We start from the raw sequence: 26721 nt of genomic DNA on the forward strand, positions 1-26721 counted from the left end.
GAGAGGTACATAATACAGAAATAAAACGTGATTGCTTTGGATATCTTATTCATAAAGAATTTTAAAATAATCTGTGTTAGGTCACCAAAGGAGGGACGCACAGGCCTGATGAGTTTTTAAGAAATTTATTCATGTACCTGTGAACAGATGGGCTGAGACTTTAGTGGCATCAGCAGCTGAAAATTGAAAAGCTTCAGCCTATACAGATCTGAGTTTGGACGTATTTCTTACTGCAGGGAGAAAACTTGTTACCGGTGGTGATTAAACAATGGAGAGAGTGGTGATTGATGGCCAAGCAACAGAATGTTCAGGTAAGTGATTGGAGGGGGGGAGGATGACTAACTGGCAGGATGTCCGAGGGTCAGATGGAGGTAAGACATCAATCAGGACTGCTCAGATGAAGTGTTCTGGGAACTGCCCTGGTACCAGGTCACCTGAAGTTCAGCCTGGCTGGTTGAGGCTTTTGGTAAGGGGCCCTGGACCCGAACCTAACAATCTGTGATAACACCAATCCCTTCATATGTTGAAGATTATAAATCCTCATCTCAAGGAACTACTTATTTTTGCTTAGATTGAAATAATATTATTACAATTATAATTCAGCAGCCAGCTTTCTCTCCAAAGAAATTAAAGAGATTAGCTTAAATTTCATTCTAATATCCTTTAAAAGGATAACATTTTATTAAATAGGAAAACAGTACTATTATAAACACAGTGTAAAAAGATGAGACCAATACTGTACCCAGGCTGTTGTTGTGAGTCAGGGGCACAGAGAGAGAGATCAGCAGACGAAATCATCGTGGACTAGCAAAGGACCACCGCTCACTCAGGCAAATGGCCCCGAGTTCGCGCTGTGTCCTATTTTTACTCACAAGACTTCAAAAAGCTTGTTTACTGAGAAACTGGCATAACATCAAGCGTAATTTTTACTTAAAGATACATAGAGTACACCTGCATGATAGCTTAATAACAATATAATATCAAAAGACATTAATTGCTATTGCGTCTATGGTTCCCACAACATTCCTCTCTTTATCTCAAGGGATAACCTTGAAAGGGACAAAAATCTTATGAGAATGTTTTACTGAGAAAAAGCCCAGCAACTGCCTTCAGTCACATAGACCTGTTTCAGTGACCCGCCTTCAAGTCACAAAACAATTCTCTTGGCAAAACATTCTTTTCTTGTTGGCTGTGTTCCCATCTGAGGCCATGCAATGGGTTAATCCACTACATTTCCCCCTTTTTGTTTATGCTGAATGTTATGAAGCACCATAGAAAACACAGCCTTCTGTCATTCATCCCTTATTTCTCTTGCTTTGTCGACAGACTATATATAAAAGAAAACATAGAATACTATTATAAAAAGTCCTACAGTGGATCCCCAAAATCTTTTAATATGTTCAATAGGATTTAATTGTGATAAATTACCCATTAATCCCTTCAATATAGGTTGACATGTTAAAATTTCTAATTTTCTTTGAAAAGCTTCATGAATATGTCTTTGTAATTTAATGATTTCTTTAGTTACATTATCATGATTTAACAAATGCTTTTTAACATTTTCCTAATGGAAATAAGTACGATTTTAAGAAATAGGGGTAACACAAAAAGTAGTTACATTCTAATCACATCTTAGCTTAATTTGTCTTTGCAGGCTAACAATTTGATCTCTTAACACAATCAGTCTGTTCTAAATCATTAACTTTAGTATTAATGTTACTATCTATATGTTATTGAGAAGTCCACAGTTGTTTAGAACTTTCATGCCATTTTTGTACAAAGTCTATAGTCTGAATCCTTTGATGTAATGTAACTCCAGATACAGCAGCCGCGGTGGTTACAGCTATTAGTCCCATAATAATGGTGATGATCAGTCCAACCAGTCTCTTGGTTCACTTCAAGGACTTAATAAGATGTTGTAACAGCATCATGGAAGGGGAACCCTGCCCCATCTGATGCATCTGTACTGGGACCTAGACTCCTGTTCAGGTTTTTAAAATGTCAAGACTTTGACTATTTTTATTAAAAAAAAAATAGAAGAGTTAATACATGTATACAAGCACACTTATTGCAAGTTATTGAATAATTTCAGCTATTTGGTTTCACCTATAATAAACATATAAAGTAATCTAACACAAGCAGATATGAAATGTGTTTCATTCTTCTTAAAGATTAACATAATATGATTAGAAGGATACTTTCTCCAGATTTTTCCTTTCTACACTGACATATGTTTAAGTGCTGTGGCTACTTTCCACAAATGATATTGTATAGGGCCAAATTTTATATGAGGAGCTTGAGGTGACATTCCTCCTCTATGCCATATGATAGTATGATTACTTTGATTACCAACTGTAATTAAACTATTGTTCTTATGCCACCTTAAATCAGCACCCTGCTATTTAACTCAGGTGGAGCTATGAGGGCTTTAACCTATGACGTTTTATGTACAGATGTATTATCTTTAAATCTATATCCTTGTAACAAACTTTCTTTTCATCTCCTTTACTGTTATCTTCGACAACAGAGAGCCAAGTTCGAGCTTCTATGTTTAAACAATATGGCTCATGTCCTATACATATAGGTAATCCCTCAACTCCTGTTGTATAAGTTTCTAATTTTATGCCTTCTTCTGAAGGTGCTAAGGGACCTCTATCATTAAAAGGTCCTGGAAGCCAATTAGAGTTATTAACAAAAATAGGAAAGGCATTATTTTCCTAATGAATAGCTTTACTTAATGGAGGATTAGGGACATATGCCTAATAACTAAAATTTTCAGCTCTACTTACCAGAATTGTTACCAAGGCAATCATTGCTAAAAACAGGTTAGTGGCATTTTTTTTCTAGTAGCTTTTAGCATCTTTTTACCATTAAAGGTCAGCTTTTTAGGTTGAACCCAACTTGGTATTTTAGCCTTTTCAATACCAAGCAGCAGCACCTTTAAGATTCTTCTTTTGAAATTCATTTCTTCCATCTCAGCAATCGGCGGATATGGAAAGAATCTATTGTTCTTATCCATGTTGTTAGTTTAATTCTGTGAGCAGGACTCCAAAGGACTTCACCGGATTCTGCAATGACACAAGCAAACCCTCTTCCCCAATGTTGGTTGTACTACACTCGGTACCTATTGATCCAACTCACTTTTATAATGTATTGGTTGATTAATCTTAGAACTGTTATTTTTTGTCCAATGTCTGTCTGCAGCAGTCAAATTATCTTCTCCTTTATTTAAAAAATTTAAAGTAAATAAAGCTTTGTGTAACATAATTCTAGGGGATAACCTCCTTTCTTCTCCCCCCTTTTGTTTAAGTAACATATTTTTCAGAGTGCAATTACTGTGTTCAATAATCGCTTGTCCTTGTGGATTATATGGAATTCTAGTAGTATGTTTAATATTCTAAAATGTTAAGAATTGTTGAAATTTACCAGATGTATAGGCAGGACTATTGTCAGTTTTAATTGCTTTAGGAATGCCTATAACACTAAAAGCTTCAATAAGATGCTGAATGACACAATCAGCCTTTTCTTTAGGCAAAGGTGTGGCCTATCGAAAGGAAGAATAAATATTAATAAAACCATATATGAGCCTGACCCGGTGGTGGTGCAGTGGATAGAGTGTCGGACTGGGATGCAGAGGACCCAGGTTCAAGACCCCGAGGTTGCCAGCTTGAGCGCGGGCTCATCTGGTTTGAGCAAAGCTCACCAGCTTGGACCCAAGGTCGCTGGCTCAAGCAAGGGGTTACTCAGTCTGCTGTAGCCCTACGGTCAAGGCACATATGAGAAAGCAATCAATGAACAACTAAAGTGCCACAACGAAAAACTGATGATTGATGCTTCTCATCTCTCTCCATTCCTGTTTGTTTGTCCCTATGTATCTCCCTCTCTGTCTCTGTAAAAAAATAAAATTAAATTAAAAAAAAAACCATATATGAGTTTTTTTTTAAAAAAAGAAGAAATATGAGTAATATTTATTTGTTACAGGTTATTACTGTGTTGTCTTCTAGGATTCATTCTTCTCGGTAATAAAGGAGAATTTATAATACTATACTGAGGACAGTTTCTAACAATATTCCAAGTTTCTTGCCAGGTTATTTTAAATTTTTGCATAAAGTATTTTTTATTTGTATGAGTCTTTATATAAAACTTAGTAGCTATTTTTATTGATTTAATGAGTAATTGATTACCTTCATTATCTGTATTAGACATAGGTCCTGGTAAAGCTGTATGAGAATAAATGTGAGTTATATAGATAGGCAAATTTCATTCCTACAATAAAAGTTGTAACTCTTGAAACAATTTGTGTAATTCAGAATCACTTTTTGAAATGTAAAGTTTCTATAAGTTTAACTCTATGTTCTACATATTATGAATCAGTAATAATGTTAATAGGATAGGATGTTTGAATTTTGTCTTCAGCAACAATCAAACTACACTGATTTAAATTTCAGAAGCATTTTTAAGGATGACTGAAAGCTCAGTATTATTTTTACAAGCTATTAATATGTCATTTATATAATGGAGTATTAAAGATTGAGGATATTTCTAACAAACTTTTTCTAAAGATTGATTGACATAATGTTGATACAGTGTCGGGCTATTCAACATTGCTTATGGAAGTAATATAAACTTAGTAAGAATAGTTAGTTCTGCTTATTGTTATAGACACAACAGCTAGCATTGCTAGAAACAGAGTCAAAGATGTTTTTTGAAGTCTTAGTCTTAATTAAAACATTTTTTGCTTCCTGGGTAAGTTTATTTAATTGTCAAATCTCCCTTTTTTCTATTTCCGACTTATGCTGAGGCTTTAATTTTCTGGAAGGTATCTATTAGTCCCGTATTTGTGGAGATAAGAGCAAATCTTCACCCTTACATTTTGCCTACATTGCTGTTGTAAATTAGCAAACTGTCTATCTAAACAGTTTACCTTGTGTAATATTAATAAGAGTGTTAGCATTAGCATTTTGATTAGCTTGAATACAAGCTTGATTCTCCTACTAAGTCATAAATTGTAACTCTTTCGCTTTTGAAAGAACAGTCCGAGCTAACATTTCTAAATTTTTTGAAATAAAACATTCAGGGTCCATGAAGGAGGATAGCAGTTCCTGCATATAAAGACAGTTAGTTTTATACTGGGAGCAAGCCGTTTTTAACTTTTTAAGAGCTTTGACAGAAATTTGGTCATAGTGAGTATAAAAAACTCCTTGTCAGAAAGTTTAGACTGTAATTTAAAAAGTTGCTCTTTTAATTATTTATAAGATAAATGTTTTTATTAGAGGTGAAATGACCCTTGTTATTTTCCTGTTGTAAAAAAAATCTTAGGGCTTTGTTAGGGACTTCTCCTAAGCCATGCAGCTTAGTGACTACTGCCTAAGTGGGCTAAAAAGAAAACTAATGTTGCTTAGGAATAACAGATGCATTAGCTTGTATATCTAAAAGTCTTTTGTATAGTTAAGTCTATTATAGGGCATCAGAGGAACTAAATTCCCGCTTTCCTCAGTGCCTCCTTTTTCAGGATGTTGCCTTACAAGCAGCCAACTGTCTGAAGCAGCTTGAGATAAATTCTTAAAATGACTTAATTTTATTTAATTCCTTAGTTTTACAAATTTGAGCATATTTTTCACACAAACAAGACAATTTTCAACACATAAACACAAGTATAACATATAACTAATTAATCCTAATACTTGAATTCTTATTTGATTTCAAACTTTGAATATACCTTACAATGTATTAACCAAATTAGCAAGTCTTAAGGATCTATATTCTATTCAATTTAAATTTAAATGAGCGCTCCTTATAATTTCTAATTTTAAAGCAAAAAATATATGGATGAAACTATTTTTTCAATATAAAAGCCAGCATTTTTAATCTTTGTATGTAAACACTTAATTCAGGCATTAAAAATAACATTTTAGACAAAATCAAACAAAAACTAAACAAATTAGAATCAGACAAACCAGACCAGACAAACCAAAGAGAAAGCCAGGATTTCAGAGCACAGTCAGACTAGAAAGATGCCTGCTTGATTTTAATCAGGGCATTTTCTGACAGAGGGACTGATGATGGATGAGACTAAACAGAATTTCCCCAAGAAAATTCTCTTGGCAGCTGCTGGGATATCTTCTATAGTCAGATCCAACACATGTCCCCTGCCTCAGTTTCCAGGCAAAGAATAAAAAAGAAACAAAATGATAGCTCAGAGGATTGTACCTAAAACACCAAAGAAAATCAGTATTTATTTATTTTATTTTTACAAAGACTAGAGAATTCTAAGGACTTCATGATTCTTCTATATGACTTAATTCTAATTGAGTTTGTATCAACTGATGTAAAGCTGCAAGCTTTTTTCCCTTGTCTCTATCTCCAGTGATTTGCATCTAGGCTTTAAGACAAGCAATCTAATCTGAGCTATAACAGCATCGGTATAACAAGTTTGTTGTCCCACAGCTGTATAAGCACCAATGCTGATGAGCATTTCAAAAGTAGCTCCCGGGGAATTATTTCTGGCGTTCATGCGAGATATTAGAAGAGCTTCCTCTCTCCACCAAGATTTGAATTGTAAATATTGCCCTGGTTCCAAAACCGTTCTAGCAAGTAAATCCCAATCCAAAGGAATGATTAAATGATCATTACAATAGGAAGAGATAAGACCTTGAACATATGAGGACTGAGGTCCATACATAGCAACAGATTGTTTGACTAGCTTTAAAAAAGTAAATTCAGGCCCTGGCCGGTTGGCTCAGCAGTAGAGCGTCGGCCTGGCGTGCAGGGGACCCAGGTTCGATTCCCGGCCAGGGCACATAGGAGAAGCACCCATTTGCTTCTCCACCCCCACCCCCCCTCCTTCCTCTCTGTCTCTCTCTTCCCCTCCCGCAGCCAAGGCTCCATTGGAGCAAAGATGGCCCGGGCACTGGGGATGGCTCCTTGGCCTCTGCCCCAGGAGCTAGAGTGGCTCTGGTCATGGCAGAGCAACGCCCCGGAGGGGCAGAGTATCGCCCCCTGGTGGGCGTGCCGGGTAAATCCCGGTCGGGCACATGCGGGAGTCTGTCTGACTGTCTCTCCCCGTTTCCAGCTTCAGAAAAATACAAAAAAAAAAAAAAGAAGAAGAAAAAGAAGAAAAAAGTAAATTCAATTTGGTCGAACTGAACATTATACCCTCCCCCAGGATGTTGATCATTAGGAGGGAAAGGCTGTCAAATAATTGGATAAATAGATGCAGAAAAATTCCTAGAATTAGATTCTAAATCATCATGATGCACAAGCACCTGTTGCATTTCAGAGATTTCAGGGAATTGAAAAATCCTTCCCCTGCCAGTACCAATTAGTTCTTGACCTTGAATCGGAGGAGCCGTAGACTCATATATATCTTGCTTTTGAACAGGATAAGCAGTGTACTGATTTCCATTCTCCCGTTGTTCCAGTGTAAATTGTAGTTTACTTAATAAATGTTTTAGACAGGCAACATCATCCATAGGGGCTCCCTCATTTTTTAGAAAGAGGGATGAAAGCCTGTGGATGGCTGAATTTCATTAACATTATCAGTAACTTCAGAAGCAGAGACAGTATTGTCCAAATCATCATTCTGTTCATTCTGTGCTGAATCAAATTCTTCCGGCTCATTATAAATAACCTCACTCAAGTCTTTAACAGAATCTCCATCTGATTGCAAACGGCTAAGGGCTGTAGCAATAAGATTATAAGCAGCCCACATTTCAGCATCAAGTGGATCTCCGTGCTGATGAGCACAGCGTAAAGATTTTCCTACTTGTTGCCAAACATTCAAATTCAATTGATTACAATGCTCAGGAGTATACCAATAACAGTGTTTCTGAATAGCATTTAAAAGACATAACAAAACCTTGTCTTTTATCTGATCCCAGACCCTTTTAAAAGGGATTTTAAAACTTGTACATAATTGTCCAATAATGAATGGGAATTCCCCATGACTTTGCTAGTTTTCCCGAAAGTTTTGCGTACACAGCACGTCCAACTTACCCTGCTCCTAATCTCTTCTTAAGACCCCATGGTAGGTGCCAAATATTGTTGTGAGTCGGGGGCGCAGAGAGAGAGATCAGCAGACAAAATCATCGTGTACTAACAAAGGACCACCGCTCGCTCAGGCAAATGGCCCCAAGTTCGCACTGTGTCCTACTTTTATTCATAAGACTTCAAAAAGCTTGTTTACTGAGAAATTGGCATAACATCAAGTGTAACTTTTACTTAAAGATACATGGAGTACACCTGCATGATAGCTTAATAACAATATAATATCAAAAGGCATTACCCTGGCCGGTTGGCTCAGTAGTAGAGCGTCGGCCTGGCGTGCAGGAGCCCCGGGTTCGATTCCCAGCCAAGGCACACAAAAGCGTCCATCTGCTTCTCCACCCCTCCCCCTCTCTTTCCTCTCTGTCTCTCTCTTTCCCTCCTGCAGCCAAGGCTCCATTGGAGCAAAGTTGGCCCAGGCGCTGAGGATGGCTCCATAGCCTCTGCCTCAGGTGCTAGAATGGCTCTGGTTGCAACAGAGCAACGCCCCAGATGGACTGAGAATCGCCCTCTGGTGGGCATGCCGGGTGGATCCCGGTCAGGCGCATGCAGGAGTCTGTCTGCCTCCCCATTTCCAACTTCAGAAAAATACAAAAAAAAAAAAAAAAGGCATTAATTGCTATTGCTTCAATGGTTCCCACAACATTCCTCTCTTTATCTCAAGGGATAACCTTGAAAGGGACAAAAATCTTATGAGAATGTTTTACTGAGAAAAAGCCCAGCAACTGCCTTCAGTCACATAGATCTGTTTCAGTGACCCGGCTTCAAGTCACAAAACAATTCTCTTGGCAAAACATTCTTTTCTTGTTGGCTGTGTTCCCATCTGAGGCCATGCAATGGGTTATTCCACTACACCAGGCTATTAAAGAAAACAAAATATGCCTGACCTGTGGTGGTGCAGTGGATAGGGAATCGACCTAGAGTGATGAAGTTGCTGCTTGGAAATCACTGGCTGAGCACTAAGCTTAAGGGGAAAAATCCTAAAGTATTAACCTCAGTATTTAACCGGTGGTGGCGCAGTGGATAAAGTGTTGATCTGGAATGCTGAGGTTGCTGGTTCAAATCCCCGAGTTTGCCCAGTCAAGGCACCTATGAGAAGCAACTACTACTAGGAGTTGATGCTTCCCATTCCTTTCTATCTCCCTACCTTTCTTCAAATCAATAAATAAAACCTCAAAATACTTTTCTAAATAAACATAAAGTAGCAACCTCACTCTTGCCTCATCAATTTAGTCTCCTCCTTAATTCCCTTGGTGAGTGCCTTTAGGTATTCATCAGTGGGGTCTCGTAAATCTTTTACTCTAGAATGCACAAAACCATCCAAAAATATCCCATAGTCTGTTTACCTCAGGAGGTTTCACAGCCCCTTTTGACTGCTAACATGGTTGCCATTCCTTTAAAGCTCTTCTTGTAACACAAAGCTGAAATGAGAACAAAGTTCTGTGTTTTTGACACCTCCATTATAATTTTTTTTTACTCTCCAAAATTACCCAACCTGGTGTTAGAAAGAGAACTGAGATTCCTCAATTTAAATATTGTCTAATCTGGACTTCCTTAATAAATGTGACTTTCACAACTGTCTCAAAATCAGGCCATGAATTACAAAACCTGTGTCTATCCCAAAAATATAGCTAGTACAAAGGCAACACGGAGCCAAGGCTGTGATGTCAACAGAGTTCTGTGTAAATCCTGGTGCTATCACCATCACTTATCAGCTCCGTGATCATGGATATGTTACTTCACCTCTGAGCCCTTTATCCCTCTATAAAAAGATGGGAGTACCTCCCCGAAGAATGAAAGATAATATATGAAGGGCATGTATGCAGTACCTGTCATGAGGTGAATACATCTACTCTGGTCAACAGAGCTTCAGACTACTTCAACATCAAGTTATGTTCTTAAAGTCAGTGAAAGCTTCAGAGAAGGAATACCCACACTGCAAGTGTGCGCACGAGAAGAGGGACAATACTGATCTCATCTTGATGGCCCACCTCATGCCTCCTCCTCTCTGACCTGCTGTCTCTATCTCACTAACCTCCTTTCAGTTTCCCCAACATGACCTGCTCTTTCGCGAAAATCCTGTACAATATATCCTCTACCTGGACCAAAACTTCATCACATCCCTTCTCCTGGCTGACTCCTGCTCAGATTTCTTTCTCCATTGTAGATTCCGCAACAAACTACTTCCTTAAAGCACATGTCGCACTTGTAACTACTTGTCAATGATCTTTTCCACTAAACTGTAAACTTCATGATGTCTTTGTTTTCCACTTATCCCCAGCTGTTAATACAGTGGGTGGCACACAAGAGGAGTTTGATAAATATTTATTAAATAAATATAGCTATGCTGCTTAACTATGTAAAGATATCATATCTGGCCCTGGCTGGCTGGCCCAGTGGTAGAACGTTGGCCTGGCATGTGGAAGTCTTGGGTTCAATTCCCAGCCAGGGCACACAGGAGAGCACCCATCTGCTTCTCCACTCCTCCCCCTCTCCTTCCTCTCTGTCTCTCTCTTCCCCTCCCGCAGCCAAGGCTCCATTGGAGCAAAGTTGGCCAGGGCACTGAGGATGGCTCCATGGCCTCCACCTCAGGCACTAGAATGGCTTTGGTTGCAACAAAGCAACGCCCCAGATGGGCAGAGCCGATCCACTAATGTTGGCTAACTAGGTCACAGCAGGAGAAGATCCACAACTGCTGATTGACAAAGTTACAGCAAAAGAAGATAGAGTCACCGCAGTAAAGACCAACAGCTGCGGGTTGACAAAGTCACCGCAAGGAAAGGCACAACGACGCTTCCCCCTTTAATCTTTTGAATTAATCTGGCCTTATATCCCCCCTTTTTCTGGGTGTGTGCTATTATTTGTGGCACAGGGATAATAGTACTGTGCTTTCCCTGTAGATTTATAATAATTTCTTTGGAAATGAGACAGAAGGTGTAAGTTACACAGAAAAGCCTGTAAGCCCCTTGAACTGGGCTCATAAACATAAGAGGCTGGCTATGATATCCCTCGTAAAGGGTTAAGTTTGTAGGAGAATTTCTTCTTAATCATGTTAGAAAGAATAGATTGTGACTTGTGAATGGGTAGAAGGCAGTGGCTGTGCACAGAGCACCTTTTGGCCTTCACTTAATTCATCATTTTTCCTCCCTAGCCTTTTCATGTGATAGAGTAAAGAAACATTCCTTTCTTCTTGCTTATTTAATCTGCAAATAGTGGTACACTCTAAGAAGAATATAGTTAGAATTTACTAGTGTGTGAATATAGTAAATAAATAAAGTTTAACTAGACATTAGAATCTTAGGTAAAGTGTAATGGAATGGCCCGTTGCATGGCTTGGGATGGGAATGCAGTCAGCAAGAAAAGAATGTTTTGCTAAGAGAATTGTTTTATGACTGAAGGCAGTTGCTGGGCTTTCTCAGTGAGACATTCTCATGAGATTTATATACTTTCCCAAGGTTTTTCATTCAGATAATAAAGAGGAATATGGAAGAATCCATAGAAGCAATAGCAATTAATGCCTTCTGATATTATGTTGCTACTAAGCTATCTTGCAGGTGCACTCTATATATCTTTAAGCAAAAGTTACTCTTGATGTTATGTCAATTTCTTAATAAGCAAGCCTTTTGAAGTCTTGTGAGAAAAGTTAGGACACTGCATAAACTCAAGGCCATTTGCCTGAGCAAGCGGTGGTCATTTGCTAGTCCTTAATGATTTTGTCTGTTAATCTCTCTTTGCCCCTTGACTCACAACAACAATAAAGTTGAGTTATTAGTTAGTACTAATCCTTTAAAAGCTTTTACCGATGTTATCGCTATTCAAGTTATTTTTTAATTGTACTTTGAATGATTTGCCACCTGATTTGTAGTTTATAGATATAAATTAACTGTTATCTGGAAACATGTAAACATAGTGAAACAGAAGCAATGATTAATACCATGTAATTGTAACTTGGTGTGTGTGTATAAAAAAGGAGCTGTACTAGCATTTGGCAGAGATGCCTGGCAGTAAATGCTAACTAGAGAATAAAGAGAAAGAAAAGAATTCGGCTCTCTCACTCGATTTCGCCGACGCCGTCTCCTCCTGTGGGACCCCTGGATCCCCCCCGGGGCTGGACCCCAGCAGCCCTCTATTGGGTATGCTGCGTGGATCCCAATCGGGCACATGCAAGAGTCTGTCTCTCTGCCTCCCTGCTTCTCATTTAAGAAAAATACAAAAAAAAAAAAAAAAAGATATCATATCTGCTGTAATAGAGTGATACTTCATTGTATCATATAAGTAAACTGCAGAACAGCTCAGAGAAAATTACTAAAGAAATCTAACAAATCTCCCTTTTACTAGCCCACGTGGGTAGTTCTCACAATATGGATAGTGAGAGGGAACATCATGATCTCTTCAGTTGCAGGAACGCAGGGCACTGGGACCCGACAAGCACATAATAGAGAGTAAGGATTTACAAACATCATAGTTAATTGGCCCATTTCTGAATGAAAAGCCAAAATCCGAAAAACTGCCTTTATTTTAGCTCTGTAATAAATGAGTAGTATACAATTACCCCAGAAGTAGCCTTTTTAAAAACATATATTTTATTGATTGATTTTAGAGAGGTGAGAGAGAGAAAAGGAGGGAGGAGTGGGAAGCATCAGCTCATAGTAGTTGCTTCCCAGATATGCCTTGACCAGGCAAGCCCTGGCTTTTGAACCAGCATGCCCTCAGCGTTCCAGGTCGATGCTTTATTCACTGCACCACCACCAGTCAGGCTTCTTTTACTTTTTTTAAACTCTTTTTAAATTTAATTTTATTTTTTTGCTGTTGTTGTTTTAGGTTTTTTTAGATTTTATTTATTCATTTTAGAGAGGAGAGAGAGAGAGAGAGAGAGAGAGAAAGAAAGAAAGAAAGAAAGAAAGAAAGAAAGAAAGAGAAAAAAGAGGGAGGAGCAGAAAACATCAACTCCCATATGTGCCTTCACCAGGCAAGCCTGGGGTTTTGAACTGGCGACCTCAGCTTTCCAGATCGATGCTTTACCCATTGCGCCACCACAGGTCAGGCTAATTTTATTTTTTAAAGATTTCATTTATTTGAGAGAGAGAGAGAAAGAGAGGGAGAGAAGGCAGGAGGAGCAGAAAGCATCAACTCCCATTTGTGCCTTGACAGGGAAGCCCAGGGTAGAAGTAGCTTTTAACTAGACATTTTTCCTAATATGTTCATTCTTCATCCTTACCTTACCCCTTACACACACACACACACACACACACACACACACATACACACACACACACAACAACAACAACCCAGGATGCAGCACTCATTCTCTGTAGACATTTGTGAGCAGGGTCAGCACAGAGAAGTAGCCACAGCTTTTAGGTCATTAAAATAAGAAATGAGAAAAAGGCTTTTTCTCTATTTACATAACACTCTACCTTGTTTCTCCAAAGCATTTTAGACAGCTGGGAATCAAGTTTTCATATTCTTCACAGACACACACACACACACACACACGCACCATCCTTACCTCAATGTGTAGGGAAACATTAATAAGAAGAGGGGAAAAGATAATAGATTCAACAAACATTCCTGAAGACAATACTCTAAGTAAACTGTGCAGTATGCTATGGAGGAGTATGGATACTTACAAGACAGGGTCTCTGCTTGAAAAAGGGATTAAAACAAGGATACAAAAGATTTTAACTTAAGGCTAGAGTAAGGCCCTAGTCATGAGAGAAGCGCAAAGAAAGATCTTAACGATCACACACTGTTCAAGACATGAAGACAGCTCCAGTCCTTTCCACCCAGCCTTATCTTCTGTTGAATGTAGTGAATCTAGTACTCACCACTACAGAGGGCCAGATGTGCAGCTGGTGACCAGGGCAGGTTGCTGAGGGCCCTTAGGACTAGCGGTACAGGGATGACGACCGCGGCATCAGGAAAGCCAGGAGTGGAAGCAGGAGGCCCCGGCGCCCCGTGGCGCAGGCTGCAGTGCAGGTGAGAGGTAGACCCGCAGAGGGGCTCAGCCAGAGGCGCGCCCGGCCCGCAGCTCCGCTCGCCTCAAACAGCCTCCTCCCCGCGGGAACCCAGTCACCCTGCCCCTCAGCAATGCTGCCTAAACCCAGGCCACCCAAACCACACCGTGCCCGCCCCCGTTCCGGAGAGCGCTGCCACATTTCATTTCCCTCTGGTGCCATCCCCATTCCAAGTCCACCTTCACTTCGGCCACAGTCCAGAATCTGCCCTCATCATTCCAGGGGCGCCTGCTACTGACGAGAATCACAACCGTAACTATATCGCCCCTTTCCGCCTGGTCACCCCATGTTCTCGACTTTGTCTTCATCTCCAAACTCTACCCTGCCCGCCTTACTTCCGTTGCTACACCCCATGCCCTCCGTAAATCCCATATAACGGTAAGAACAGCTACCGTGACGATTGTTCACTGCACGTCACTGTATCACTGGGCACAATGGCACACACGTCATCTCATCTAAGTCACCAGCACGGAAATCTTGTGCGCGTGTATGACTGTTACTCTCACTGACAGAAGAGGAAACTGAGGTTCGGACCGGACCGGGCCTTGCACTGGGTCTCAGAGGAGCACGGCTTCTCATCCGTCTGGCTCTGGATCCTCCTCCATCATGAAGTCTAACCGCCTCCTGTGCTACTCTGTCCGCGGGTGGACCCACGCCTCCGTGTGGCGCACACAGCCCTTCCCTTAGTGGAGGTCTCCCAAGGCCCCCCAAACCCCGAATCCCGCTCGGTCCTGGTCACTTTTTACGGTTACGAGCCCCCCTTTTCCCCGCAGGCCGCTTCAGGCTCCGTCTCTCTCCCTCCTCCTGCTGCCACCCCCTTTCTGTCCCCATGATGCCGGGTCGCGCCAACCCCGCGAGCTGAGGCCTCTTCCGTCTTCACGGCTCCGCCGACCCCCATCACCAGCTTTCTCCATCCGTCCAGTCACCCCGCCGACCTCGAGTTGGAGGGGAGCTCCCACCCCTTCCCGGGGATCCCGACGCCCGACTGGTTCAGCGCTGCCCCCAAATTAACTTGACAGACTATCCTGCCGCTCAACAAGTGGGGGGAAACCTATCGTCAAACACCCCTCTACACCCGACTTAACGAAAACGGCGGATCCCAAATATACACGGTAAAAACCGCTTAATCTCCACCCTCGAGTGCCTTCTTCTGATTGGCTCTGAGAAAGCACGCCAAAGCGTCACTTCCGGCGGAAGGGGACGCGGGAGATTCGATTGGAGGCCTTTGGGCTGGCTGGCTGGTTGGGTGCCGCTCCCTGCCGTTACTGAGCGTTGCGCGGCGGCTCTAGCTGGGCTGCTCTCCGCGGTGAGTAGCTGCACGGCGGGTTCTCCCGAGGGCGAAGCCCTTAACGTCATTGTGAATGAGACTCGGCCGTTCCGTTATTTTTTCGGGAGTGAGCCCTTCCTACAACGGCGGTCCTAGTGAGGGCTGGGAGTGCAAAGGTCAGTCACTGGAATTTCAGACAGCGCTGTTGCGGCTTCGGGCAACACTCGCTGAGCGTCTGGAACGGGCCCTGCAGAAAGGGAGAGGTAAAGTTCCAGCGTTTGAGGTGCTCAGAGATACGTATCCAGCTGGCGGCTGTGCCGAAAGTATGAGGTGCAGAAAAGGGGCCTTTTCCAAACTGCTTTGATGGCCCAGAGGGAAAAGTGCTTAACTGAGCCGTGTGTTCGTACCAGAAACCCTAAAGTTCTCTAGGTTCCTGCCTCGTCGCTCACATCCAGCCAGTCACCGGACGGCTGCAGAGCTACGTGTTTGTCAGTGGCCTCCCAGCTGGTTCTCCTTTCCATCTTGTGACCTTCCAGGCCAGTCTGCACATCGCCAGGCTGATAAAGCTCAAATCTGGTTAGGGCACTCCCGGTCTACACCTTTCAGCTGCTCCTACTTTCCCTCAGATTTAAGTCTAAACTTAACTAAACTTTCCTCCTATTTTTTCTTTTTGTTTGAGTCTAAACTTCCTAACATGGTTTCCAGGGCCCTTCTTGTCCTGCCTTTGCCGGCCTCTCCAGCCTTGTTTTTCACCACTCGAGCCCTGGGTCCCAACCATAATGTCTTTCTCAGTTCCCCAAATGCAACATCCTCCCTCACCTCCAGTTAGTGATTCATTCTGCAGATAGTTTTTAACAGGACCCAGAGGTGATGTGACAGGACCTCCTGCTATCTTAGGGAGGAATTGCTTCCCACACTCACAATAACCAGGGGAGATGTGACCAGACCCCCAAACTAGGGACAGACCTTGCCTCACACAGGGCACCCTATTTTTACTGGGTGAGAACCCTTGCAAAACACAGAAGACCAAGAGCCACAGTGACTAGACACTCTGCTGTCTTATGTAGAATCCTCTCCATACTCACAGGACCCCTCGTCTTTCAAGTTAGACTCCTCCCCACACTGCCAGGATCCAGAGATGTCAAAGACTCAATACTCTCTCAGGTGGCTCCACACTAAATAAATCCAAAGATGATATGAAAGGACCCCCAGTTCCTTCATGAGGGAACTCCCCCCACACTCAGAGGACTCAGAGCTGACACCGTAAGACCTCCTACCCTCTGGGATAGAACTCATCCCAGCACTCGGAGAATCCCGAGCTGATGTGACAGGACTGTCTGTGCTCTGCGTGGAAGACCTCCACACAGTCAGATGCGCACGGCCAGGAAATGCTCTTTTCTGCTGCCATCAGTGTACTTCTTGGGAAAGCGTCTGTTTACTAAGTATCTGCTCTTATCATTTCAAGTATCCTGTAAATCCCTATCTCAGGATGTCTTTTTTTTTTTTTTTTTTTTGTATTTTTCTGAAGTTGGAAACGGAGAGGCAGTCAGACAGACTCCCGAATGCACCTGACCGGGATCCACCCGGCACGCCCACCAGGGGGCGATGCTCTGCCCATCTGGGGTGTCGCTCTGTTGCAACCAGAGCCACTCTAGCGCCTGAGGCAGAGGCCATAGAGCCATCCTCAGCGCCCGGCCAACTTTGCTCCAATGGAGCCTTGGCTGTAGGAGGGGAAAAGAGAGACAGAGAGGAAGGAGAGGGGGAGGAGTGGAGAAGCAGATGGGCGCTTCTCCTGTGTGCCTTGGCCGGGAATTGAACCCGGGACTCCTGCACTCTAGGCCGATGCTCTACCACTGAGCCAACCGGCCAGGGCCTCAGGATGTCTTATATACATACAGTGACAGGATCCACTACTCTCTTAAGTGGGATCTTTCTCCAAACTGACAAGACTACACGTACAGGAACATTTTCCCACAGTGAGAGAACCCAGAGCCTATTGTCTCTGGTGGGACCGTGTCCCAACCTCAAGAACGTGCAGCCAATGTGACAGGACCTCTTATTGTCAGATGGGAACTTTATCCAGGCTCCCAGGACCCAGAGCTGAAGTGTCATGACCCCTTACTATCAAGTTGGACTCCTCCCCACAGTCACAGGAAACAGAGGAAATACATCAGTATACCCTAATTTTATAGGCAGAGACTCCTTTTAATCCTCACAGGACCCAGTGCTGTAGTGACAGGACACCCCAGTCTCTCATCTCTGGTCCTCTCCACACTCAAAATAGCCAAACATGATGTCACAGGACCTGCGTCCTTGCTCAGAAGACCTAGAGCTGACATGACACAACCCCCTACTCTTTCTGGTGAGGACTCAGAGCTCATGTTGCAGGACTCCATAAGCTGTCAGGTAATACTCATTCCAAGAACCCAGAGCTGATGTAAGTGGATCCTCTCTCAGAGTGGGACCCTTGCAACACTCATGCACACTGCTATGCAGTGTACATCTTTGAACACCTGAGTTGAGACTGCCAGGCAATGCTTTTTTGCTGCCATCTAGTGTACATCATGGGAACAGCACCATTTTACTAAGTATCTGCTCTTATCATTTTGCAAGGATATTTAGGAGGCACCTCTTACATCATCCTTAGGTCAGAATATCTTATATACTTGTTTCTATCTCTGATTCTCTTCTGCATGTGGCATCTCTGACTATCAAGTATGTGATATTCCCATACATATGTATGTCTTTATTTATTTATTTATTTATTTTTTATAATTTTATTTTTTTAATGGGGTGACATCAATAAATCAGGATACATATATTCAAAGATAACAAGTCCAGGTTATCTTGTCGTTCAATTATGTTGCATACCCACCACCCAAAGTCAGATTATCCTCTGTCACCTTCTATCTTGTTTTCTTTGTGCCCCTCCCACCCCCTATCCCTCTCCCATTCCCCCCTCCCCCCCGTAACCACCACACTCTTATCAATGTCTCTTAGTTTCACTATTATGTCCCACCTACGTATGGAATAATACAGTTCCTATTTTTTTCTGATTTACTTATTTCGCTTCGTATCATGTTATCAAGATCCCACCATTTTGCTGTAAATGTTCCGAAGTCATCATTTCTTATGGCTGAGTAGTATTCCATAGTGTATATGTGCCACATCTTCTTTATCCAGTCATCTATTGATGGGCTTTTTGGTTGTTTCCATGTCCTGGCCACTGTGAACAATGCTGCAATAAACATGGGGCTGCATGTGTCTTTACGTATCAATGTTTCTGAGTTTTGGGGATATATACCCAGTAGAGGGATTGCTGGGTCATAAGGTAGTTCTATTTGCAGTTTTTTGAGGAACCACCATACTTTCTTCCATAATGGTTGTACTACTTTACATTCCCACCAACAGTGTATGAGGGTTCCTTTTTCTCCACAGCCTCTCCAACATTTGCTATTACCTGACTTGCTAATAACAGCTAATCGAACAGGTGTGAGGTGGTATCTCATTGCCGTTTTGATTTGCATTTCTCTAATAGCTAAAGAAGATGAGCATCTTTTCATATATCTGTTGGCCATTTGTATTTCTTCCTGGGAGAAGTGTCTATTCATATCCTCTTCCCATTTTTTTATTGGATTGTTTGTTTGTTTGTCGTTGAGTTTTATGAGTTCTTTGTATATTTTGGATATTAGGCCCTTATCTGAGCTGTTGTTTGAAAATATCATTTCCCATTTAGTTGGCTTTCTGTTTATTTTGTTATCAGTTTCCCTTGCTGAGCAAAAACTTCTTAGTCTGATGTAGTCCCATTCATTAATTTTTGCCTTCACTTCTCTTGCCATTGGAGTCAAATTCATAAAATGCTCTTTAAAACCCAGGTCCATGAGTTGAGTACCTATTTCTTCTTCTATGTACTTAATTGTTTCAGGTCTTATGTTTAGATCTTTGATCCATTTTGAGTTAATTTTTGTACAGGGGGAGAGACTGTAGTCCAGTTTCATTCTTTTGCATGTGGCTTTCCAGTTTTCCCAGCACCATTTATTGAAGAGGCTTTCTTTTCTCCATTGTGTGTTGTTGGCCCCTTTATCAAAAATTATTTGACTATATATATGTGGTTTTATTTCTGGACTTTCTATTCTGTTCCATTGGTCTGAGTGTCTATTTTTCTGCCAATACCATGCTGTTTTGATTGTCGTGGCCCTATAATAGAGTTTGAAGTCAGGTATTGTTATGCCCCCAGCTTCATTCTTTTTCTTTAGGATTGCTTTGGCTATTCGGGGTTTTTTATAGTTCCATATAAATCTGATGATTTTTTGCTCTATTTCTTTAAAAAATGTCATTGGAATTTTGATGGGAATTGCATTAAATTTGTATATTGCTTTGGGTAATATAGCCATCTTGATTATATTTATTCTTCCTAGCCAAGAACAAGGTATATTCTTCCATCTCATTATATCTTTTTCGATTTCCCTTAACAATGGTTTATAGTTTTCATTATATAAGTCCTTTACATTCTTTGTTATGTTTATTCCTAAGTATTTTATTTTTTTTGTTGCAATCGTGAAGGGGATTATTCTTTTGAGTTCCTTCTCAGTTGTTTCATTGTTGGCATATAGAAAGGCTATTGACTTCTGTATGTTAATTTTGTATCCTGCGACCTTACTGTATTGGCTTATTGTTTCTAGTAGTCTTTTTGTGGATTCTTTGGGGTTTTCGATGTATAGGATCATATCATCTGCAAAAAGTGATACCTTTACTTCTTCTTTTCCGATATGGATGCCTTTTATTTCTTTGTCTTGTCTGATTGCTCTGGCTAGAACCTCTAGTACCACATTAAATAAGAGTGGAGAGAGTGGACAACCCTGTCTTGTTCCTGATTTAAGGGGGAAAGCCTTCAGTTTAGTGCCATTTAATATGATGTTAGCTGATGGTTTATCATATATGGCCTTTATCATGTTGAGATATTTTCCTTCTATACCCATTTTGTTGAGAGTCTTAAACATAAAATTGTGTTGTATTTTATCGAAAGCCTTTTCTGCGTCTATTGATAAGATCATGTGGTTTTTGTTCTTTGTTTTGTTGATATGGTGTATTACATTAACCGTTTTACGTATGTTGAACCATCCTTGAGATTCTGGGATGAATCCCACTTGATCATGATGTATTATTTTTTTAATATGTTGTTGTATTCGATTTGCTAGTATTTTGTTTAGTATTTTAGCATCTGTATTCATTAGAGATATTGGTCTGTAGTTTTCTTTTTTTGTGCCATCCTTGCCTGGTTTTGGTATGAGGGTTATGTTGGCCTCATAAAATGTGTTTGGAAGTATTGCTTCTTCTTCAATTTTTTGGAAGACTTTGAGTAGAATAGGAACCAAGTCTTCTTTGAATGTTTGATAAAATTCGCTGGTATAGCCGTCAGGGCCTGGACTTTTATTTTTGGGGAGGTTTTTAATGGTTTTTTCTATTTCTTCTCTACTGATAGGTCTGTTTAGGCTTTCTGCTTCTTCTTGACTCAGTCTAGGAAGGTTGTATTGTTCTAGGAATTTATCCATTTCTTCTAGGTTGTTGAATTTAGTGGCATAAAGTTTTTCATAGTATTCTACAATAATTCTTTGTATAGCTACGGTGTCCGTGGTGATTTCTCCTCTTTCATTTTGGATTTTGTTTATATGAGTTCTTTCTCTTTTTTCCTTGGTAAGTCTTGCCAAGGGTTTGTCAATTTTGTTGATCTTTTCAAAGAACCAGCTCCTTGTTCTATTAATTTTTTCTATAGTTTTTCTGTTCTCTAATTCATTTATTTCTGCTCTGATTTTTATTATCTCCTTTCTTCGGCTGGTTTTGGGTTGTCTTTGTTCTTCTTTTTCTAGTTCCTTAAGGTGGGAAGTTAAGTGGTTCACTTGGGCTCTCTCTTGTTTGTTCATATATGCCTGAAGTGATATGAACTTCCCTCTTATCACTGCTTTTGCTGCATCCCATAGATTCTGATATGTCGTATTGTCATTTTCATTAGTCTGTATATATCTTTTGATCTCTGCACTTATTTCTTCTTTGACCCATTCATTTTTTAAAAGTATGTTGTTTAGTTTCCACATTTTTGTGGGACTTTTTTTCCTCTTTTTTGCAGTTGAATTCTAGTTTCAAGGCTTTATGATCAGAAAATATGCTTGGTACAACTTCAATTTTTCTGAATTTGCTGATATTGTTTTTGTGGCCCAACATATGGTCAATTCTTGAGAATGATCCATGTACACTGGAGAAAAATGTATACTCAGTCACTTTGGGATGAAATGTCCTGTAGATGTCTATCATATCCAGGTGCTCTAGTGTTTTGTTTAAGGCCACTATGTCTTTGTTGATTCTCTGTTTGGATGACCGATCTAGAGCCGTCAGCGGTGTATTGAGGTCTCCAAGTATGATTGTATTTTTGTCAGTTTTTGTTTTAAGATCAATAAGTAGCTGTCTTATATATTTTGGTGCTCCTTGGTTTGGTGCATATATATTAAGAATTGTTATGTCTTCTTGATTCAGTGTCCCCTTAGCCATTATGAAATGGCCATTTTTGTCTCTAAGTACTTTTCCTGTCTTGTAGTCAGCATTATCCGATATGAGTATTGCTACACCTGCTTTTTTTTGGATGTTATTTGCTTGGAGTATTGTTTTCCAGCCTTTCACTTTGAATTTGTTTTTATCCTTGTTACTTAGATGAGTTTCCTGTAGGCAGCATACAGTTGGATTTTCTTTTTTAATCCATTCTGCTACTCTGTGCCTTTTTATTGGTGAGTTTAATCCATTTACATTTAGTGTAATTATTGATACTTGTGAGTTCCCTATTGCCATTTTATATCTTGCTTTCTGTTAGTTTTGTGTCTTGTTTGATCCTTCTCTTTCGTTTTTCTATCTTTTGTTTTTATTTGGTTGTATTCCATACATCTTTCCTCTGTTGCTATCTTTTTTATCTCATGTGCTTCTGTGGTGGTTTTTTCAATGGTGGTTACCTTTGAGTAATGAAAAGGGTCCCTACCCTGTTCATTGTAGCGAACTATTTTGTGAGTACTTTTGCACTCCATCGTCCTTTGCTACTGTTAATCTCCGTCTTCTCCCCCTCTTTCTTTTTGTTGTTGTCACAGTTTAAATTTGGTTTTATTGTGTTCTTCTTGGAGCTTTTACTTGTGGCTCTGTTTTTTTTTTGTTCTTTGTATCTGATTGGAGAACCCCCTTTAGTAATTCCTGGAGTGGGGGTTTTCTGATGATAAATTCCCTCATCTTTTCTGTATCTGTGAATGTTTTTATTTCTCCTTCGTATTTGAAGGATAGCTTTGATGGGTATAGTATTCGTGGCTGAAAGTTCCTCTCTTTCAGGACTTTAAATATTGGGGTCCACTCTCTTCTAGCTTGTAGAGTTTCTGCTGAGAAATCTGATGATAATCTAATGGGCCTTCCTTTATATGTTGTATTCTTCTTTTCCCTGGCTGCCTTGAGAATTTTTTCTTTGCTGTTGGTTTGTGTCAATTTCATTATGATATGCCTTGGAGTAGGTTTGTTGGGGTTAAGAAAACTTGGAGTTCTGTTTGCTTCTTGAACTTGAGGCTTTAGTTCTTTCCACAGGCTTGGGAAGTTCTCATCAATTATTTGTTTAAGTATGTTCTCCATTCCATTTTCTCTCTCTTCTCCCTCTGATATACCTATTATTCTTATGTTATTCTTTTTGATGGAGTCAGATAATTCTTGTAGGGCTATCTCATTTTTTTTAATTTTTGAGTCTCTTTCTTCTTCTCTCTGTTGTGCCTCAAGTTGCTTGTCTTCTATTTCACTAATCCTCTCTTCTATCTGACCTGTTCTATTAGCTAAGCTTGTTACTTCGTTTTTCAGCTCGTGAATTGAGTTTTTCATCTCTGTTTGATTTGTTTTTATAGTTTCAATTTCCTTGGACATATATTCTTTGTGTTCATGGAGTTGTTTTCTGAGCTCCCTATATTGCCTTTCTGTGTTTTCTTGTATATCTCGGAGGATTTTTAGGATTTCTATCTTGAATTCTCTGTCATTTAGCTCCAAGGTTTCCAATATATTAAATTTTTTCTCCATAGATTTTTCCTCATCTAGCTGTGTTACCTCTCTTTCTTTTGTATCCATGATATTCGATTTTCTCTTCCTTAATGGCATCTGAGGGTGGTTTTGTTGATTGTATTAATGAGATTTAATAAAGAATAAAAAGTTAAAAAAAAATAAAAAAATAACAAATCGAAAAGAGTTGTTTTTTTTAAAAAAAAATTAATAATGAAATAAAGAAAAATAAAATAAAATAAAAATTTTTAAAAAAAGGAAATTATTCCCCCCCTCTTTTTTTCCTCTCCTCTCCTCTCCCCTCTTTCTTGAGAAAATCTTGTGGTGGACTGTGAGTTATAACAAACAATGCCTGTGATGGAGGGCCTGAATTGGGGAAAAGTAATAAAGGGGCAAAAAAGAGAGAAAGAAAAAAAAAAAAAAAGGAAAAAGAAAAAAAAAAAGAGCGTATGGACCCACAAAAAGCAAATAAGGAAAAAATTTGGGTCAAGAATAAAATGATTTGCTTTTAGGTGTTGGTTTTCTAAGAGTTATGATGAGAGGAATAAGAGGAAAATGGAAAAATGGGGGGACAAATTAAAAACTTACTATTGTATTTAGTGGAACAAGAACTAGATAATATGGAGAGCCAGGGATGGGAGCACTGCTAGTGAGTTAAAAAGGTGAAGTAAAAACCCCCCAAAATGCCACAAACATAGGTTTGAGTCCCAGATAAGATAATTTGTTTGTTATTGAGGTTTGAATGAGAGGAGATGTAAAGGAGAAAGGAAGAAACTAATATAGAGGGAGAAAAGAAAGAGAGAGAGAGAGAAAAAGAGGGAACCACTAAAAGAAGAAAAAAGAAAGGAGAGAGAGAGAAAGAGTTAAGGGTTTTGGAGTGCAACCCTCATAGAGAGAAAGGAAGAGAAGAGAAATGATAATGGGAGATGTAACACTTATGGGTAGTGTAGTTCAAGGAGAGGAGAGAGTAAGACCGGTAGAGAGTTAATCGGCCAAATTGGAGGAGGAAAAAAAAGTCTCAAGAATGAAGATAAGAGAAACAAATGAACAAATATAATAAAATGGGATAGGTTATAAAGTCTGCAGATTATTCTTGATTTTGAGAGGTTATCTTCTTGCTTTTTCTTTTCTCTCCCTCTTCCTGGTCGGTGACTCTGTACCCCGGGTTCTGCCCCTTTGGCACGCTCAGGTAGAGGTTTGCAGTTGATAAGTCTCTATGGCAATGTCATGTATTGTGCTTTATTCTCGTTGGGAGTCGAGGCTCATTAGCATTTATAGGCTCCGACAGTGAGAGAGTCCGTGTTCCTGGAGCCTTTCTCCTAGTCTTTCCTTCCTCAATTAGTAGCCTGATAGTCCAGGTATGGGGTTGCTGCTGCCTCTGCCTGGATAGTAAGAGGCTCAAATTGCTGGCAACTCCCCACTCTATTTCCACTCAGCACAGGGCTCTGGGTAAGGCTCAGTCAGTCAGAGCTGCTAGCATAATCAGGCGGGCTTTCCGCCCACTCGAAAGACCACTGGCTCTGCCACTCTGTCCGGTAACACAAGCGGGCGCCCACTTCCGGGGCGCTTGGAGGAAACTCTCACTCACTGTCTGCAACCAGGATATCCGGCCAGCAGTCTCACGCTCTGAGTGAAACCCCCAACCGCAGGGAAAAGTTGCAGCGTTGGAATTGAGTCTCGCTCCGTCCCCGTGTGCGGCTTTTGCAAGGCGCTGGGGCGGCCCAAGATTCCGCTTTGGCCCACACAAAGGCCCCTGACTCTGCCCCTCTGTGCGATAACACGGGCGCGCACTGCCGAGGCACTCGGAGGAATCGCTCACTCCTTATCTGCGCACGCACACCAGGATATGAGGCCGGCCGCGTTTCGCTCTGAGTGAAACAGCCTCCAGCACGGAAAATCTCCACCGTTGGGATTAGTTCTCACTCCCTCCCGTGCGTGGCTTTCCCAGGGCGCTGGGGCTGCCCAGAGACTCTGCCCTCAGCCCACAGAAAGGCCTCTGACCCTGCCTCTCCGTGGGGCAACACGGGCACCCACTTCCGCGGCTTAGGAAGAAATCTCTCTTCCACTAACTGCGCACCGACCAGGAGACCGGGTAAAATGGCCGCTCTGCTTGTCTTTCTTTGTTTGGGTTTGGCGCGAGTGTTAGCTTGTATTGCCCGGGTTGCCACAGGATCAGATTTTCCTCGGCTTGGATCTCTGAGCCACAGCCTGGTTCGGCCGTTTTTGCTGCGGCGGCCTGGATCTATTCACCCCCTTTGCCCGCCTCAGTTTCTATATTCACAGTTACCAGAGAAAGCCGCCCTGTTTAGGTTAGTGAGGAAGGCGGAGCATTTCTTACTCCCTATTTCCTTCGGGGTTTGGTTATATATTTAGCCAATTTTTCACTCAATCATACCTTTGGGTGTATTGCGAAGAATCTGGAAGCTCCAAGTATAGGTTTTTCTGTTTCTGGTTGAAGATCTTGTTGAGTTTTGGGGGAGATTTATCGGTATCGCTTCCTACTCCGCCATTACTCTGACGTCATCCGACCTGTCTTTATTTTTTTAAGATTTTATTTATTAAGAGGAGAAAGAGAGAAAGAGGTGAGGGTGGGGGGGGGGGGGTGGCCAGGAAGCTTCAATACATAGTAGTTGCTTCTCATATGTGCCTTGAGGTTATTTTCTGTGTCTAATCTGCCTCATATGTATTTGTGTAATGCCAGTGGCTGAGGCCAGTCAGGTCCACATTGGATTCGGGCAAATGGTAGAGAAACTACTGAGCCAGAAAATGTTGGCCCATTCCCATTTAATCGAGTCCTACAACAATGGACAAGCCACCGGCAGGGGAAAACCTCACTGCAGCAGGCGAACAAACAGCAAAAACGGTTCCTCACAGCAGCAAACTGGCAATCCACAATCCGCCCTCAGCCCTGAGGGCAAGCACCCATAGCCTTATATAGACTCCACACATGCCCTGCTAGCACGTGCTCATGCACTAACCATGCAAAATGCTTTCAGCTGGGAAACCAACAAGCAAGGCTAACATCTATTTTCCCCACAATTTTTTTTTCTTTTGTATTTTTCTGAAGCTGGAAACGGGGAGAGACAGTCAGACAGACTCCCACATGCGCCCGACCGGGATCCACCCTGCACGCCCACCAGGGGCGACGCCCTGCCGCGACTAGAGCCACTCCAGCGCCTGGGGCAGAAGCCAAGGAGCCATCCCCAGCGCCCGGGCCATCTTTGCTCCAATGGAGCCTCGGCTGCGGGAGGGGAAGAGAGAGACAGAGAGGAAGGGGGGGGGGGTGGAGAAGCAAATGGGCCCTTCTCCTGTGTGTCCTGGCCGGGAATCAAA

At 41.3% G+C, this 26721-nt stretch overlaps 1 non-coding gene across 1 annotated transcript; it reads right to left on the minus strand.

Annotated features, from left to right (window-relative positions):
- Positions 1-17124: 17124 nt before the first annotated feature.
- On the minus strand, positions 17125-17200 carry TRNAS-AGA (transfer RNA serine (anticodon AGA)). Its single transcript has one exon. It is a non-coding gene; the product is annotated as a tRNA-Ser (tRNA).
- Between the last annotated feature and the right edge of the window lie 9521 nt (positions 17201-26721).

This window comes from Saccopteryx bilineata, chromosome 3, assembly GCF_036850765.1.
Source record: "Saccopteryx bilineata isolate mSacBil1 chromosome 3, mSacBil1_pri_phased_curated, whole genome shotgun sequence".
NCBI classification, from domain to species: Eukaryota; Metazoa; Chordata; class Mammalia; order Chiroptera; family Emballonuridae; genus Saccopteryx; species Saccopteryx bilineata.